Source organism: Quercus lobata, chromosome 2 (assembly GCF_001633185.2).
Source record: "Quercus lobata isolate SW786 chromosome 2, ValleyOak3.0 Primary Assembly, whole genome shotgun sequence".
Taxonomy (NCBI): domain Eukaryota; kingdom Viridiplantae; phylum Streptophyta; class Magnoliopsida; order Fagales; family Fagaceae; genus Quercus; species Quercus lobata.
In genome coordinates this window covers 41442551-41450475 of record NC_044905.1, presented here as the reverse complement: position 1 = coordinate 41450475, position 7925 = coordinate 41442551, and positions in this window count along the sequence as shown.

Here is a 7925-nt window from a genome sequence, read left to right as displayed (position 1 = left end):
TATGATTCAGTTTTTGTTTTTTGCCATCCTTCTTCTTTGTCATTTTCCCCAAGTGAGCAGAATCTATCTCTGCTGGTTTGAAGGTCTTTGTTGCGACTTCCCTTTTTATATCTTCTCATTCTGGTTCCCCGAGGTACCATTCACTTGCATCGTGAATGGTTACTCTTAAGCTCCCTGCTTTTCTTGCTGCCTTTGGTGCCCGAGAAGGACATTTCCCCCTTCGTTTCTTGTGTATCTTTTGGCGTTTTCCTGTGAGCTGTCTTAATCCTATTTTTTAACTGGGTTATACGTCTCGGGGATCCCAAACGTTTATCAATTCCCGGGGATCCCGACTCAGCTCCTTACACCGGTCATTCAATCTTGACAGACTAGATCTTTTTTTTCTTTTTCTTTTCTTCCTTCTTTCCTCATAGGCTTTAAGGCTTGTCCCTTTATGGCTTTCGGGCTTCAACCCTCTTGGGCTTTTCTCAGGTTCACTTTTCTATGGCCCTTTGTAATTTCTTTGGGCTTGGATGTTGTGATTTTTTTAGATCTCAAAATAGTTCTACATACAAAATAAATGACAATCATCTAAACACAAGACAAAAAGCACTACCCAAATTAAATAATAAGGCCTCGTTTGGTAATGGTGTTTAAACAATGAAAATTGTTGTTTAAACATCACACCATATATTTTCACACACTTTTTTCTCCCACACGTATTTTCACAAAACTTAAACAATGTTATTAGAAATCTCTTACCAAACGGACCCTAAATTGCCACACCACTAAGAGAGCTTCTCACAAACTAATTTGCAGTACAAAACAAAGTAAAGTGACACTCACAAAAGACCAAAGCAAAGCTGCATAATAACCAAGAGAGAAAAGAAACTCTCACCAAAAAATACCAAAACCAAGCCATAAATATGAATTGCCAAAGAGATCTAAGCTCATCTTCTAATTGTGCCCTCTCAAACTAATTCTTTTATGGAATTACGACTATTGTCTATGTATAAGATTTAAATACCTATTTTTTGATGGATAAGAAATATATTTTCTCAGTAGACAAAGAATATTTTTCTTAATAAACAAAGAATACTTTTTCTTAGCGGAGAAATGATAGAATTTCATTTCCAATCAAAACAACTAAACCAAAAAGAAGAAGAAGGAATTTAAGACAATAAAATTTACTCATTCGTATTGATTTCGAGGAAACATAACACAATCTATTGTATTTTATCTTCCGTACTAAATCTATGTTTTGGGTTTAATAATCCACAGCATTTCCATTTTAGAGGTGTTGACTTGAAAGTAATACTAATAAGTAATAACCTCTATTTACGATGAAAAAAGACAAGGGAGTAGGTATATATAATATAGGAAATGTTAACTGATGTATTTAAGCAATAATTAACAATTTATTTTAAGAAAAATTTTATGAGAAAAGAAAAAAAATTAATATTTTTATAATTTTTTCCATTTTTCATAAAAGTAGCGTTAAAACATTTCTAAAATAAATTGTTAACCATTACCCCCACTAACATGACCCATAATATATTACCTTTGACAGAACTCTTTAACAAAGAATTGCAGATTCGATATTTCAATTACAAAGCACAAGCAGCACTTTCCCAATAATTGACTGATTGACTACTGCATTGCCTGCAGGCTGCAGGACTAGTGGAAAAAGGGGAAGGCCAATTGGAACTGGATATCAAAGTTGGTTGCTATAATTTTTCTAACAAGAATTTTTTTTTTTTTTCGTTAAAAAGATGATATGCATTAGTTAACTAGCCATAAAAGGCAAAGTAGTGGCTGAAAGTTTTAAGGAATACAAACTAGAAGCATCAGAATCTAAAATAATACATAATTCTTCCACGATGGGAGAGTCTAATACAACAAAATTCCCTATAAGGGTGCAACTTCCTTTGGTGAGATGGTCCGTGCACCTATTCGCTTCCCAAATAACATGGCTGATCCTGAAGAATTACTAGGTGTAAAATGAAGCTTTTGCCTACGATTTAATATTTATTGCCTTGTCTAAAGTTACAGTCCTGTCCTGTTACTCATAAATAATCCTTCTTGGATTTTCCACAACAGCTCTGGCATTGACTGGAAGCTGGACCCTCTTTCTTTTGTATGTTCAAATCTTTTCTTCTATGTTACCAAATAATCATGTGTATTTTTTTTCCTTTTTTGATAATCCTAATCATGTGTATTGTAATGCTTTTACATTGTTAACTTCCCGGCCCCGAAGACTGACCCCAAAAGGTCAAGCGCTCCCTTGCTTGGAAATGCAGTGGCAGTGTCAATCCCAGCTCTTTGAATTTTCCTGCCAAAGACTTAGAAAACTGACCGTTATTTCTAGCTACCATATTCCGTTCACACTGGGTAACTAGAATTTTGAAATCTTTTGGAAAATTCGGTTAAGCCTCCTTAAAGACCCCAAATCAAAAATAAAAATAGGTCAAGCGCTCCCTTGCTTGGAAATGCAATGGCAGTGTCAATCCCAGCTCTTTGAATTTTCCTGCCAAAGACTTAGAAAACTGACCGTTATTTCTAGCTACCATATTCCGTTCACACTAGGTAACTGGAATTTTGAAATCTTTTGGAAAATTCGGTTAAGCCCCCTTTAAGACCCCAAATCATATTAGACTAAAAAACAAAACCAAAAAAAAAAAAACTCTTTATTAAAAAAAAAAATCTCAGCTTAGAGAAAAATTTTAAATGAATTATATATTATGACTATATGTTTTGTTTGCCATTTTGGTGGTTGGATTATTCAAAATTAAAATTTTAATATTTCAGTGTTATCATATTGTTCAACTCCACCCACAGAGTTATTTATTTATTTATTTATTTATCGTCATTAACAATATGACTTTATAATTTAGTATCATTATTGATTAGATATATATATTTTTTTATGTTGCTATAAATTTCAATTACAATAAATCATTGCTACAATAAACCTTTTTAGAGTTGAAGATATTTGTTTATTAGTAAGTTAAGTTTTATTCTAAAGAATTTACAAATTATAAAAATAAAATAAAAAACTACTGAAAATGAAATTTCACTATTATTATTATTATTATTTGATAATCACAACTTACAATAATGAGGGGAGTGAGGATTTGAACCCTAAAAACACCATGGTGTGTCAATTAGATACAAAACTTGTGACAAATTTTACCATTACTAGCATAATATGGTTTTGATATATCAATTTTTTTAAAAAAATATTAAATATTTTTGAATTATGCCAATGACTAGTAAGAACTAGAAAATCAATTGATTTGTATATAGAGTGGTTATACTAGTTGTACTTATTCTAATAATTTCTATTGCGACAATGACAAGAGAATGTTTAATCATGAAAATTATTAGAACAGGGTTCACAACAAAATATAAGATGATATCATAACTAATTCTTTGATTTTTTATATCAAAATGAAAATTGTAAGGACCCATTTTGCAGCCCAAACTCAAGTTGTAGGATCTTGGCCCAGTGAGCCCAATACAATGAATTTGTAGAGAATAGGTCAAAGAACTAGGCCTTAGTGAGATGGACAATGGCTAATACTGAATTAAATGACAATCAAGCACAAATAAGAGATTCTAATATCAACTTACTTATAGTCCGAGGAGGTCTCATTTTTATAAGTTGATCACAATTGGGTACAAATGCAATTTAGATTGCTACAATGTTTTCTCTCATGAAATTTCTGATCCATTCCTCACGGAGGGTCTCTTACATTATACAGCTCCTCCTAAGCGATCTTCATCCTACACTTGTTGATCATTTGAGCCCTTACTTGAGTACTTGTCCCATCAGACACCCTCTCTGGCTTTCTGTGAGTTGTGGTAGCCAAGGCAGCACTGTTCAGGGGTTTTCTCAACATAAATGCGGTCAGAAAAGTAGCTGCAGTGTATTCAATGCGGTGGTAGCAGCTTTCCCTTAGATATTTTTGAGTTCTCATCTCCTTTGTATGCTTACGATGCACGTCCTTATCACTAGAGCTTCCTGGAAGGTCACCCTAATTAGTGAAATGTATGTTTGAACTAGATTTATCATGTCCGAGGAGAAGATTCCTCCTTGGACCATCTTTAGCTCATTTTTTGCCTACAATATTCTAAATTTGTATCACCCATAGTTATTTATTCTTCCTCAGACAACTCATGTCCTCGGCTAAAGCCAAAGGCCCAATGGATGATTTGGGCCTTCAACCCCACAATAGCCTGTCAAAACTCTGGTTTTTCCCCTTTCATCCGAGGAGAAAAGTGGGGTTTTGAATTTGAAAGTTAATTCTACTTAATTTTCTAATTTACACGCGTGAGGGTGCCATTTCACGCGCCCCATAACTGCTATTGATGCTTCGGAGTCCGCGACACGTCATTAATTGCTCCAAGCGGCGCTTTGCTCCCCACATCCAACAGTGAGGTGCAGATCCTACGGTGGACAATTTTTATAGAACTTTGAGTGGGATAACTCCCACTCATTTTTGTTCTCTATACAAAGCCTCGAGGGAGCCCATTTTCCCTTTACTTTACCCATCTTCAAGTTCTCTAGAGAACTTATCTAACTCCTTTCCTATAAGAACTCTTTGAAAATCTTTCTAAAAGTTTCAGAGATTAACATACTTATTCTTGTAAGTCTTTATTTCTTTATATTCTTCTTTTTCTTCTTGACCTTCCTCCTCGGCCTTCTTTATTTTTTAGAAACCTTTCTCCGCATCATTTCCGTTTATTTAGATGGGTAGATTCAAGCACTTAGTAGACTCTCCGGCTAGTATGGAGGGTTTTAGGGCCAAATACCATATCCCCACAAGGAGTAGGCCTACAATATTGTCCCCATGACCGGGTGCTCACAAATAGAGAGGTGGGTGAAGTTGTCAATACGATGATCGCCTTTATAGAGGAAGGAATGACACTTCCTATGGGTAGGATAACCAGAGATTATTTGCTCAACCACAGGTTATGCCCCCATCAGTGCACTGCTAACATGTTTAGAGTATTAGGGTGTGTAGATGCTTTGAACAACCAGATGAATCTTAGGCTTACATGGCATGACATCGCTCACATGTACGAGTGCCATTCTTTCGCCGGGGGATATTACCTTAAATCTCGGTCTAAGGAGATGAGATTGATATCCTGCCTTCCCAAGTCCAACAAGGGCTTGAAGGATGATTATCTGGTCGTCTCCAAAGAGTGGCACGACGGTCTTCACTGTCCAGTTAGTGCGGGAACTCCAGGTGGGGTACCCTAGGATTAGGTCCCCTGGCAGGGACCTTAGTTTTCTAAGTTTTTCTTTTGTTCACTCTAAGTCATTTGTCTCCTCGGATAATAGTTGTCAATGATCTAACCACCATTTCCCTTTCAGATGTTTTTGCAGATAAAAGTCATGTCTCTCCAAAACTTAGCCTTGTCAACGTTACAGGACTTAATTACTTGCTGAGGTCAGAAATATTTGCAAGTGAAGACGAACAACTACAAGCCCATATCGCACATATTTCAAGACGTAGGTCAAGCACTGAGAGCAGGTAACCCTAAGCTTGCCCAAATTGATGTCTACAAGCCTGGGTTTTTAGCTCGAAGGGACCTTCCACCCATTGTACTGCTCACTCAGTGTATTCCCCAAGAAGTAGCCACTCTAAAAAAGGAATCAGTTTCTACACGCCTATCTCTCGAGGCCGAGATCAACCAGTTCCATCTTGAAGAAGAGGTGGAGCTTTTGGACTTCGAGACTGATTCTGACAGATTCTCCGCAGTTCATCATCCAAGGTTAGTAATTGCTCGGCCAGATACTAGCTCTGAACAAGAAGAAGAAGGCATGGACCTGAGGCAAAGGCCAAGCTTGAAGGGTTTACTAGCTAACAGGAATAAGGGGTCAACTTCGAGAGAAGCTCCCAAGGACCAGGTTCCTCCGGCTCTTCCCCCTTCTCCCACCCTACCACCTGCTGATCTGGGACTGCATGTCATGCTGAACCTAAAGAAGAAAAGGCCAGTTTAGGAATTGGAAGAAGGCGAGGTGGCCCCTCAAAAGGGCACCAAACAAAAAAAAACCAAAGACCCAAGGGATAAGAGGGCCACCTCCATTGATAGCAGGGATGATGCCGAGGTGCGCAGACAACAGTGCACATGGGCTCCTCGATTAGAGATGGACGGAGCCCCTATCCTTTATGATTCTACTATCTGGGAATCCCAAAGAGGGCACACAACCCATCTGGCTAAAGCCCTGGAGCAGCCTTTTCTCCTCCTAAAGGATATGGCGGCTCTCAGGTGCACGAACCAACCGGAGCTCTTCATGTCATTGAAGAGAGACCTTACCATGGTAAGTTTGAAATAAATGCTGAGAAGCTCCTTTACTCATCATTATCATCATTATTCTTTTTTTCTTTTTTATATGATTCCTCTGCTATTGTTATGTAGGTCACCCAACAGGTTTATGTGGCCGAGGAGTGGGTCCGAAATGCTCACAACAAAGCAGAAGCTGAGATCCACTCTCGGCAGGAGGTTAAGAAGGCTCCTGGAGCCCTGAAAGAAGACCATACCGAGCTGAACAAAAAGTTTATCATCTCAGAGAGGGAGCACCTAAGCGCCTTGTCAGGCTTAAAGAGTGCCGAGGCCCAGGTTGAGGACCAACACCAACGACTCCATCTGACTGAGATTGACTTGGCGACTGAGAAGGTGATGGTATTGAGTTTGAATGTTGAGTTGCAAAAAGCTAAAGATGCAGCTCAGGCGGTTAAGGAAACAGTTGAAGTCGCGGAGAAAGCAGCCTACATGCGTGGGGTGCTTGAAACAGAAGAGAGCATGGCTAAGGAGGTAGCCGTAGTATGCAGGGATTACTGCATTGAGAGCTGGATAGAGGCGCTCAACTGTGCGGGAGTCCCTGCTGACTCCGAGCTGAGGAAAGCTGAAAGGGTGTTCTTTCCTGAGCATATCCGAGAAGTGCCAGCTGACCTCCCTCCTACTGCTCTACCCTTTCCCCCTCCTAGGCAGGTTTCCAGTATTCAAGATCTTACTCTTGATGCTGAAGCTTCCACAGGGGGGGTAAGGGTAAGGAGGACTTGACCTCAGCCAAAGACACTCAACCCGAGGACGCCCTTATGATAAAGGATATGATCTCCCAGGCTAAGGAAGTTGATCCCAAGCTTGTTGATGCTAAGCTTAAAGCAGTTGATTCCAAGATAAATTCTCAACCAGCCAAGAAGTAGTTGTAGGATTTTTATTTTATTTTATTTTTATTTTTTACTTTTCTGTCATTTTCTTTTCATTGTGGCCTTGTCACCATCTGTACTATACCTTTCTTTTGATCAATGAATAGATTTTTCCGCTAATCCCTGTGTTTTTACTTCATACGTTTTCGAGTTTATTGTTACTGTAAATTGAATTGGACTAATGCCACTCTATCTTTTACAAAAACTAACAACAATATCTTGCTACTAGTTTAAGTAATTTGACTAAGTACTAGCAACAAAGAGACTCACCACATAAGTGTATTGTAAATTGATCCTTATGCCATGAAGGTTGAATCTAATAAAGCTAAGTAATATACTCTTCAAAAAATGAGAAGGGTAGATATCCACATCCCACTCATTACTTAGATAAATGACCAAGGACTTGAACTTATTCAAAGTCAGCAATCTGAGGGGTTGTATTCAATCCTGAACCTAACCATACACTTAATGAAACACAAATAGACCATGTGTAACTAAGATTCTATCAGATATTTAGGAAAATTTGGACACATGTCATTGAGTGTTAATTTTACCAAGGCTTATGGCTTTAGTGACCAAGTATGACTAAGGTTCTGCTTAAAACTCAAATAGATGCCATAAGTTATTAATTTCCCCAATGCTTGTGGTCCGAGAAGCCATGCAAGACTTTGGTTCTATTTAATACTTGGATAGATGCCATAAGTTATTAATTTCCCCAATGCTTGT